Raw genomic sequence first — 11445 nt, forward strand, 5'->3', positions numbered from 1 at the left:
GCTGCTTGATGCCAGCAAAGGTTCTTGGTCATTTGCAGATCTCTATCCTTCATTCTGTAATCTCTCTTTATATTCGATGAATTATTCTGATACAATTCCACCCTTGAAAGACGTTTCGTATTTTCTGTCTTCATACTCGCAGAATCCATGCGCAAAGTAGTTTCATACAATAGCTATGCCATGAGCGCATATTTGTAGTACTCTCTGGTGGTTGTTAGAAAAAAGCTTCCGAGATTGTCTTCGTGCCGATTAGCCTGAGGATTGTTTGAAGAATTGTAATATGAATATTGAGATTTATGAGAAAAAATAACTGATACGAAGTTGTACGATTAAAAGGGAAATACATACACTCCTGGAAATGGAAAAAAGAACACATTGACACCGGTGTGTCAGACCCACCATACTTGCTCCGGACACTGCGAGAGGGATGTACAAGCAATGATCACACGCACGGCACAGCGACACACCAGGAACCGCGGTGTTGGCCGTCGAATGGCGCTAGCTGCGCAGCATTTGTGCACCGCCGCCGTCAGTGTCAGCCAGTTTGCCGTGGCATACGGAGCTCCATCGCAGTCTTTAACACTGGTAGCATGCCGCGACAGCGTGGACGTGAACCGTATGTGCAGTTGACGGACTTTGAGCGAGGGCGTATAGTGGGCATGCGGGAGGCCGGGTGGACGTACCGCCGAATTGCTCAACACGTGGGGCGTGAGGTCTCCACAGTACATCGATGTTGTCGCCAGTGGTCGGCGGAAGGTGCACGTGCCCGTCGACCTGGGACCGGACCGCAGCGACGCACGGATGCACGCCAAGACCGTAGGATCCTACGCAGTGCCGTAGGGGACCGCACCGCCACTTCCCAGCAAATTAGGGACACTGTTGCTCCTGGGGTATCGGCGAGGACCATTCGCAACCGTCTCCATGAAGCTGGGCTACGGTCCCGCACACCGTTAGGCCGTCTTCCGCTCACGCCCCAACATCGTGCAGCCCGCCTCCAGTGGTGTCGCGACAGGCGTGAATGGAGGGACGAATGGAGACGTGTCGTCTTCAGCGATGAGAGTCGCTTCTGCCTCGGTGCCAATGATGGTCGTATGCGTGTTTGGCGCCGTGCAGGTGAGCGCCACAATCAGGACTGCATACGACCGAGGCACACAGGGCCAACACCCGGCATCATGGTGTGGGGAGCGATCTCCTACACTGGCCGTACACCACTGGTGATCGTCGAGGGGACACTGAATAGTGCACGGTACATCCAAACCGTCATCGAACCCATCGTTCTACCATTCCTAGACCGGCAAGGGAACTTGCTGTTCCAACAGGACAATGCACGTCCGCATGTGTCCCGTGCCACCCAACGTGCTCTAGAAGGTGTAAGTCAACTACCCTGGCCAGCAAGGTCTCCGGATCTGTCCCCCATTGAGCATGTTTGGGACTGGATGAAGCGTCGTCTCACGCGGTCTGCACGTCCAGCACGAACGCTGGTCCAACTGAGGCGCCAGGTGGAAATGGCATGGCAAGCCGTTCCACAGGACTACATCCAGCATCTCTACGATCGTCTCCATGGGAGAATAGCAGCCTGCATTGCTGCGAAAGGTGGATATACACTGTACTAGTGCCGACATTGTGCATGCTCTGTTGCCTGTGTCTATGTGCCTGTGGTTCTGTCAGTGTGATCATGTGATGTATCTGACCCCAGGAATGTGTCAATAAAGTTTCCCCTTCCTGGGACAATGAATTCACGGTGTTCTTATTTCAATTTCCAGGAGTGTATATGCTGCTCCTTCATACGAAAGGTGTGTAACAATTTACATTATTTAACATTTGAGAATTAATGATATTCATCGATATATTGCGTAGTTGTTAATGAGAATGGAACTTCCGAAAGGCTGGATACGAACCTGCATTTAACAATCCAAGAGCTCCATTACTTCTTCGGAAGGTTAAACTTCATCAAAGCCAAATATCCGCTTGATCCGAGGTTTCCCGACTGATTATACAACGCTCCCAAAAAATTACGAGGCACTTTATTTGTACAGATTAGCAGACTGCGGCAAAGCACGAGCCTGCACAGAGGAAGAATGATCGCCTGATTTCATTCTAACAAGTAAAATTTCTGAATCATTTTGAGTGACTGAGCTATGACTGTGTTTCCTAACATGAATGATTGATTGCTCGAACGAATTGAGAACTACATAACTACATAATTACATAGATAGGAGGAAAAATTCCAATTCCAATATTTCTCAAAATCTCTATCAATCTGTGACGCTTTACTAAACCGAAGAGCCAAAGAAATAGCGTGCGTATTCAAATACCGAGATATGTAAACAGGCAGAATACGGCGCTGCGGTAGGCAAGGGCTATATAAGACAACAGTTGTTAGACCAGTTACTGCTGCTACAATGGCAGGTTATCAAGATTTAAGTGAGTCTGAACGTGGTGTTACAGTGGGCGGACGAGCGATGGGACACAGCATCTCCGAGGTAGCGATGAAGTGGCGATGTTCCCGTACGAGCGTTTCACGAGTGAATTGTAAACATCAGAAATCCGGTGAAACATCAAATCTCCGACATCAATGCAGCCGGAAAATGATCCTGCAAGAACTGGACCAACGACGACTGTAGAGAATCGTTCAACGTGACAGAAGTGCAACCCTGCCACAAATTGCAGCAGATTTCAATGCGGGCCATCAACAAGCGTCAGCGTGCAAACCATTCAACGAAACGTCATGGATATGGGCTTTCGGATCCGAAGGCCCACTCGTGTACCCTTGATGACTGCACGACACAAAGCTTTACGCCTCGCCAGGGCCCGCTAACACCGACTTTAGAGTGTTGATGACTGGAAACGTGTTGCCTGGTCGGAAGAGTCTCGTTTCAAATTGCATCGAGCGGATGGACTGTACAGGTATGGAGACAACGAATCCATCCACCCTGCATGTCAGGCAGGGGACTGTTCAAGTTGGTGGAGGCTCTGTAATGGTGTGGGTGGTGTGCAGTTGGAGTGATATGGGATCCCTGATACGTCTAGATACGACTCTGACAGGTGACACGTACGTAAGCATCCTGCTGATCACCTGCATCCATTCATGTCCATTCTGCATTCCGATGGACTTTGGCAATTCCATTAGGACAACGCGACACGGCACACGTCCAGAATTGCTACAGAGTGGCTCCAGGGACACTCTTCCGAGTTTAAACACTTCCGCTGGCGACCAAACTCCCCAGACATGAACATTGTTGAGCATGCCTGGGAAGGCTTGCAACTTGCTGTTCAGAAGAGATCTCCACCCCCTCGTATTCTCAGGGATTTATGGACAGCCCTGGAGGATTCGCGGTGTCTGTTCCCTCCAGCACTGCTCCAGACATTAGTCGAGTCCATGCCACGTAGTGTTGCGGCACTTGTGCCTGCTCAAGGACCCTACACGATAATTAGGCAGGTGTACCAGTTTCTTTGGCTATTCAGTGTATAAAGTCGTGTGGCTTACAAGAGACCGCTAGATCAGCTAAACAGAGCACAGGCTCCTTACAAAATTGTGCAAACTGCAAGAGAAACACCTGTGCGTGAAGAAGACGGTTTTGAAACCGTCGAAATCATGGTTGAGGTTTAACAAACCTGTATTTTGCAACTGGCTTTATTTCTAATCCACTGAAGGCTAATCTTTTTCTAAGTACTTACGCCTGCACTCATTCGTTAATAAGGTGAGTGTCCCCACCCGTCACATTAACGGACAGCTGTCCCAATTTTCTACATGATTTCGGTTTATTTTCTTCCTTTCCGATAACTCAGGTACACGACCGCGGTCGATTACAGCGTGTATCGGAGGATGTGGGAGGTTTACAGTCCCCACTTCCCATTTCGTAGCTACGGCAATCACGTAGGCGAACGCGTTGGAAGACTGTGCGGTAGATGCACCTTGACGTGATCCTAATACAACTTTAATATCTCGGCCGTTAGTAGGCAGTACGCCCGGACGAGGGAATAACAAATGCTGTGATGTTATCAGATGGGGAGATCAACACATAAACATTCAGACTCAGACAGACAACGGGAACTTTATTGCTTTTCATTTAAAAGCGCCGCTAGAGGTAGCACACAGCTAAGCATGTCGATTAGAATACGTGGTTGTGAAAGCTGTACATTATCTCCGGGAAACTTTTGTTGTTGTTGTTGTCTTCAGATGTAGATGTAGATGCAGATGATAACAAGACTTCAGTCCAGAGACTGGTCTGATGCAGTTCTCCATACTACTCTATCTTCATTTCCGAATGGCTACTGCAGCCAACAAGTATATGCACTGGTCCCAGTATCCAATTTTGTCTTCAGAATATGCATTATGGATAATAAACTGCAACTGTGATTTAAACTGGTGATTCAAAATAAATATACAATCAGTCATTCTTCTGATACGATTTATTGGACCGTCAACATGTTTTCCAGCCACTGCAGATTCAAAATCAGATGGAGTTGTTACACGAACATGATTTCGAAAGTAAGAAGTTGTCAACCGACCTGAGTAAAAACCATAAGAGATTTTGGTCGTATGTAAAATCAGCAAGTGGGTCAAAATCATCTGTTCATTCTCTCAGCGACCACACCAGCACCGAAACGGAAGATAACAGGTTGTTGTTGTTGTGGTCTTCAGTCCTGAGACTGGTTTGATGCAGCTCTCCATGCTACTCTATCCTGTGCAAGCTTCTTCATCTCCCAGTACCTACTGCAACCTACATCCTTCTGAATCTGCTTAGTGTATTCATCTCTTGGTCTCCCTCTACGATTTTTACCCTCCACGCTGCCCTCCAATGCTAAATTTGTGATCCCTTGATGCCTGAAAACATGTCCTACCAACCGATCCCTTCTTCTAGTCAAGTTGTGCCACAAACTTCTCCCCAATCCTATTCAATACCTCCTCATTAGTTACGTGATCTACCCATCTTATCTTCAGCATTCTTCTGTAGCACCACATTTCGAAAGCTTCTATTCTCTTCTTGTCCAAACTGGTTATCGTCCATGTTTCACTTCCATACATGGCTACACTCCATACAAATACTTTCAGAAACGACTTCCTGACACTTAAATCTATACTCGATGTTAACAAATTTCTCTTCTTCAGAAACGATTTCCTTGCCATTGCCAGTCTACATTTTATATCCTCTCTACTTCGACCATCATCAGTTATTTTACTCCCTAAATAGCAAAACTCCTTTACTACTTTAAGTGTCTCATTTCCTAATCTAATCCCCTCAGCATCACCCGAATTAATTTGACTACATTCCATTATCCTCGTTTTGCTTTTGTTGATGTTCATCTTACATCCTCCTTTCAAGACATTGTCCATTCCGTTCAACCGCTCTTCCAAGTCCTTTGCTGTCTCTGACAGAATTACAATGTCATCGGCGAACCTCAAAGTTGTTACTTCTTCTCCATGAATTTTAATACCTACTCCGAATTTTTCTTTTGTTTCCTTTACTGCTTGCTCAATATACAGATTGAATAACATCGGGGAGAGGCTACAACCCTGTCTCACTCCTTTCCCAACCACTGCTTCCCTTTCATGCCCCTCGACTCTTATAACTGCCATCTGGTTTCTGTACAAATTGTAAATAGCCTTTCGCTGCCTGTATTTTACCCCTGCCACCTTCAGAATTTGAAAGAGAGTATTCCAGTTAACGTTGTCAAAAGCTTTCTCTAAGTCTACAAATGCTAGAAACGTAGGTTTGCCTTTTCTTAATCTTTCTTCTAAGATAAGTCGTAAGGTTAGTATTGTCTCACGTGTTCCAACATTTCTACGGAATCCAAACTGATCTTCCCCGAGGTCCGCTTCTACCAGTCTTTCCATTCGTCTGTAAAAAATTCGCGTTAGTATTTTGCAGCTGTGACTTATTAAACTGATAGTTCGGTAATTTTCACAGGGAGGAGGCCGAAATACCGAATTCGCTCTTCCGAAGTTGTTTCACCGCCGAAGATCGTAACACTGTCCCTCCTTTCGATCGTCTTACGAGCGTCGAAATGGCAGATATTGACATAATAGATCGTGGAATCGAAAAGCAGCTGCAGTTGCTTAGTAGCGGAAAGGCTTCAGGACCAGATGAGGTACCTATAAAGATTATGCGAAAGAACTTGCTCGCTTTCTAGCAGTAATTTATCGTAGATCGCTTGAGCAACGAAAGGTACCCAACGACTGGAAAAAACGGCAGGTAATTCCCGTTTTTAAGAAAGATCTAAGACAGATCTACACAATTACAGACTTATATCGTTGACGTCCATCTGTTGTAGAATTATGGAGTATGTTTCATGCTCAAGAATTATGACGTTTTTGGAAAATGAACAGCTCCTCTACAAAAATCAACACGGGTTCGGCACACAGAGATCCTACGAAACTCGGCTCGCTCTGTTCCTCCGTGAGATCCACAGCGCAGTGGACAAAGGCGCTCAGACTGATGCCGTGTTCCTCGATTTCAGTCAGGCGTCTGAAACCGTCGCGCATGGCCGTTTAATGAGAAAAATACGAGCTTACGGAGTATCGGAGCAGACCTGCGACTGGATTCAAGACTTTCTTGCAGACAGAACTCAACACGTCGCTCTTTTTTTTTTTTTTTTTGGTCATCAGTTCAAAAAAATGGTTCAAATGGCTCTGAGCACTATGGGACTCAACTGCTGAGGTCATTAGTCCCCTAGACCTTAGAACTAGTTAAACCTAACTAACCTAAGGACATCACAAACATCCATGCCCGAGGCAGGATTCGAACCTGCGACCGTAGCGGTCTTGCGTTTCCAGACTGCAGCGCCTTTAACCGCACGGCCACTTCGGCCGGCTCTGGTCATCAGTCTACTGACTGGTTTGATGCGGCCCGCCACGAATTCCTTTCCTGTGCTAACTTCTTCATCTCAGAGTAGCACTTGCAACCTACGTCCTCAATTATTTGCTTGACGTATTCCAATCTCTGTCTTCCTCTACAGTTTTTGCCCTCTACAGCTCCCTCTAGTACCATGGAAGTCATTCCCTCATGTCTTAGCAGATGTCCTATCATCCTATCCCTTCTCCTTATCAGTGTTTTCCACAATTCCTTTCCTATCCGATTCTGCATAGAACCTCCTCATCCCTTACCTTATCAGTCCACCTAATTTTCAACATTCGCCTATAGCACCACATCTCAAATGTTTCGATTCTCTTCTGTTCCGGTTTTCCCACAGTCCATGTTTCACTACCATACAATGCTGTACTCCAGACGCACATCCTCAGAAATTTCTTCCTCAAATTAAGGCCGGTATTTGATATTAGTAGACTTCTCTTGGCCAGAAATGCCTTTTTTGCCATAGCGAGTCTGCTTTTGATGTCCTCGTTGCTCCGTCCGTCATCGGTTATTTTACTGCCTAGGTATCAGAATTCCTCAACTTCATTGACTTCGTGACCATCAATCCTGATGTTAAGTTTCTCGCTGTTCGCATTTCTCCAATTCTCATTACCTTCGTCTTTCTCCGATTTACTCTCAAACCATACTGTGTACTCATTAGACTGTTCATTCCGTTCAGCAGATCATTTAATTCTTCTTCACTTTCACTCAGGATAGCAATGTCATCAGCGAATCGTATCATTGATAACCTTTCACCTTGTATTTTAATTCCACTCCTGAACCTTTCTTTTATATCCATCATTGCTTCCTCGATGTACAGATTGAAGAGTAGGGGCGAAAGGCTACAGCCTTGTCTTACACCCTTCTTAATACGAGCACTTCGTTCTTGATCGTCCACTCTTATTATTCCCTCTTGGTTGTTTTACATATTGTTTATGACCCGTCTCTTCCTATAGCTTACCCCTACTTTTTTCAGAATCTCGAACAGCTTGCACCATTTTATATTGTCGAACGCTTTTTCCAGGTCGACCAATCCTATGAAAGTGTCTCGATTTTTCTTTAGCCTTGCTTCCATTATTAGCCGTAACGTCAGAATTGCCTCTCTCGTCCCTTTACTTTTCCTAAAGCCAAACTGATCGTCACCTAGCGCATTCTCAATTTTCTTTTCCATTCTTCTGTATATTATTCTTGTAAGCAGCTTCGATGCATGAGCTGTTAAGCTGATTGTGCGATAATTCTCGCACTTGTCAGCTCTTGCCGTCTTCGGAATTGTGTGGATGATGCTTTTCCCAAAGTCAGATGGTATATCACCAGACTCATATATTCTACACACCAACGTGAATAGTCGTTTTGTTGCCACTTCCCCCAATGATTTTAGAAATTCTGATGGAATGTTATCTATCCCTTCTGCCTTATTTGACCGTAAGTCCTCCAAAGCTCTTTTAAATTCCGATTCTAATACTGGATTCCCTATCTCTTCTAAATAGACTCCTGTTTCTTCTTCCATCACATCAGACAAATCTTCACCCTCATAGAGGCTTTCAATGTATTCTTTCCACCTATCTGCTCTCTCCTCTGCATTTAACAGTGGAATTCCCGTTGCACCCTTAATGTTACCACCGTTGCTTTTAATGTCACCAAAGGTTGTTTTGACTTTCCTGTATGCTGAGTCTGTCCTTCCGACAATCATATCTTTTTCGATGTCTTCACATTTTTCCTGCAGCCATTTCGTCTTAGCTTCCCTGCACTTCGTATTTATTTCATTCCGCAGCGACTTGTATTTCTGTATTCCTGATTTTCCCGGAACATGTTTGTACTTCCTCCTTTCATCAATCAACTGAAGTATTTCTTCTGTTACCCATGGTTTCTTCGCAGCTACCGTCTTTGTACCTATGTTTTCCTTCCCAACTTCTGTGATGGCCCCTTTTAGAGATTCCTTATTGCTGTATCAATAGCGTTAGAGAACTTCAAACGTATCTCGTCATTCCTTAGTACTTCCGTATCCCACTTCTTTGCGTATTGATTCTTCCTGACTAATGTCTTGAACTTCAGCCTACTCTTCATCACTACTATATTGTGATCTGAGTCTATATCTGCTCTTGGGTACGCCTTACAATCCAGTATCTGATTTCGGAATCTCTGTCTGACCATGATGTAATCTAATTGAAATCTTCCCGTATCTACCGACCTTTTCCAAGTATACCTCCTCCTCTTGTGATTCTTGAACAGGGTATTCGCTATTACTAGCTGAAACTTGTTACAGAACTCAATTAGTCCTTCTCCTCTTTCATTCTCGTCGCTCTTAACAGAACTAAATCGACAGACGTAAAGGTAACGTTCGGAGTACCACAGGGAAGAGTGATAGGGCCGTTGCTGTTTACAGTATATACAAGTTACACTTGGTTAGTTACAGCCGGCCGCTGTGGCCGAGCGGTTCTAAGTGCTTCAGTCCGGAACCGCGCTGCTGCTACAGTCGCAGGTTCGAATCCTGCCTCGGGCATGGATGTGTGTGATATACTTAGGTTAGTCAGGTTAAAGTAGTTCTAAGTTCTAGGGGACTGATGACCTCAGATGTTAAGTTCCATAGGGCTTAGAGCCATTTGAACCATTTAGTTACTTACAGAAGGTAAACACCGCATGTTATTACAAAGTATATGAATGTGACACCACAGTTTGCTACATCATGATCTTTGGCCTGAGATCCATTGTACTCCAGCATAAATATTACAATATGTTTCAGTGAATCTTACTATAGCTACAGGAATGCTCTTACGTTGGCTATATAACACACTATGGATTAAAATTTATACAAAACATAAACAAATAGAGTGAAATAATTACTTTGTAATAAAAGATTGAATGACTTACAAAGGTCATAGTTGTTAGACAACTAGGACAATATAATTTATGCAGGAGGGTAATTACGTCTTATTTTCATGGCACAAAAATGTCAAAAATCACAGTAATAAGACATGTTCATTCTCCTACATAAATTATGCTGCCGAAAAAAGAAATTAGTACAGCCCTTTCGAGACTTCCAATTGACTCAAGATTTATTGTGGCAGCAGTGCATATGCAGTTCTTGAAATGATTACGAAAATGGTCATATGGCTCTGAGCACTATGGGACTTAACATCTTAGGTCATCAGTCCCCTAGAACTTAGAACTACTTAAACCTAACTAACCTAAGGACATCACACACATCCATGCCCGAGGCAGGATTCGAACCTGCGACCGTAGCGGTCGCGCGGTTCCAGACTGTAGCGCCTAGAACAGCTCAGCCACTCCGGCCGGCCCGTAAGGCATTCAATCTGTAATTACGTATTAATATTTCACTCTATTTCTGCATAAATTTTGACCCATATTACATGTGTATTGCCGACATTACAACACTCCTGCAGCTGGCAACATTCACTGAAATGCACTGCGTGATCAAAAGTATCCGGACACCCTCAAAAACATACGTTTTCCATATTAGGTGCATTGTGCTGCCACCTACTGCCAGGTACTCCATATCAGCGACCTCAGTAGTCATTAGACATCGTGAGAGAGCAGAACGGGGCGCTCCGCAGAACTCACGGACTTCGAACGTGGTCAGGTGATTGGGTGTCACTTGTGTCATACGTCTGTACGAGAGATTTCCACACTCCTGAACAAACCTAGGTGCACTGTTTCCGATGTGATAGTGAAGTGGAAACGTGAAGGGACACGTGCACCACCTCTGTTGACTGACAGAGACCGTCGAAAGTCGGACAGGGTCGTAATGTGTGATAGGCAGACATCTATCCAGACCATCACACAGGAATTTCAAAGTGCATCAGGATCCTTTGCAAGTACTATGACAGGCGGGAGGTGAGAAAATTTGGATTTCACGGTCGAGCGGCTGCTCAAAAGCCACACGTCACGCCAGTAAATGCCAAACGACGCCTCGCTTGGTGTAAGGAGCGTAAACATTGGACTATTGAACAGTGAAAAAATGTCGACGAATCTCAGTACAGAGTGTGGCGATCCGATGGCAGGGTGTGGGTATGACGAATGCCCGGTGAACATCATCTGCCAGCGTGTGTAGTGCCGACAGTAAAATTCGGAGGCGGTGGTGTTACGGTGTGGTCGTGTTTTTCGTAGAGGAGGCTTGCACCCCTTGTTGTTTTGCATGGCACTATCACAACACAGGCCTACATTGATGTTTTAAGCACCTTCTTGCTTCCCACTGTTGAAGAGCAATTCGGGGATGGCGATTGCATCTTTCAACACGATCGAGCACCTGTTCATAATGCACGGCCTGTGGCGGAGTGGTTACTCGACAATAACATCCCTGTAATGGACTGGCCTGCACAGAGTCCTGACCTGAATCCTACAGAACACCTCTGGGATGTTTTGGAACGCCGACTTCGTGCCAGGCCTCACCGACCGACATCGACACCTCTCCGCAGTGCAGCACTCCGTGAAGAATGGGCTGCCATTCCCCAAGAAACCTTCCAGCACCTGACTGAACGTATGCCTGCGAGAGTGGAAGCTGTCATCAAGGCTAAGGGTGGGCCAACACCGTACTGAATTCCAGCATTACCGATGGAGGGCGCCACGAACGTGC

This window comes from Schistocerca nitens, chromosome 11 (genome assembly GCF_023898315.1).
Source record: "Schistocerca nitens isolate TAMUIC-IGC-003100 chromosome 11, iqSchNite1.1, whole genome shotgun sequence".
Lineage (NCBI taxonomy): Eukaryota > Metazoa > Arthropoda > Insecta > Orthoptera > Acrididae > Schistocerca > Schistocerca nitens.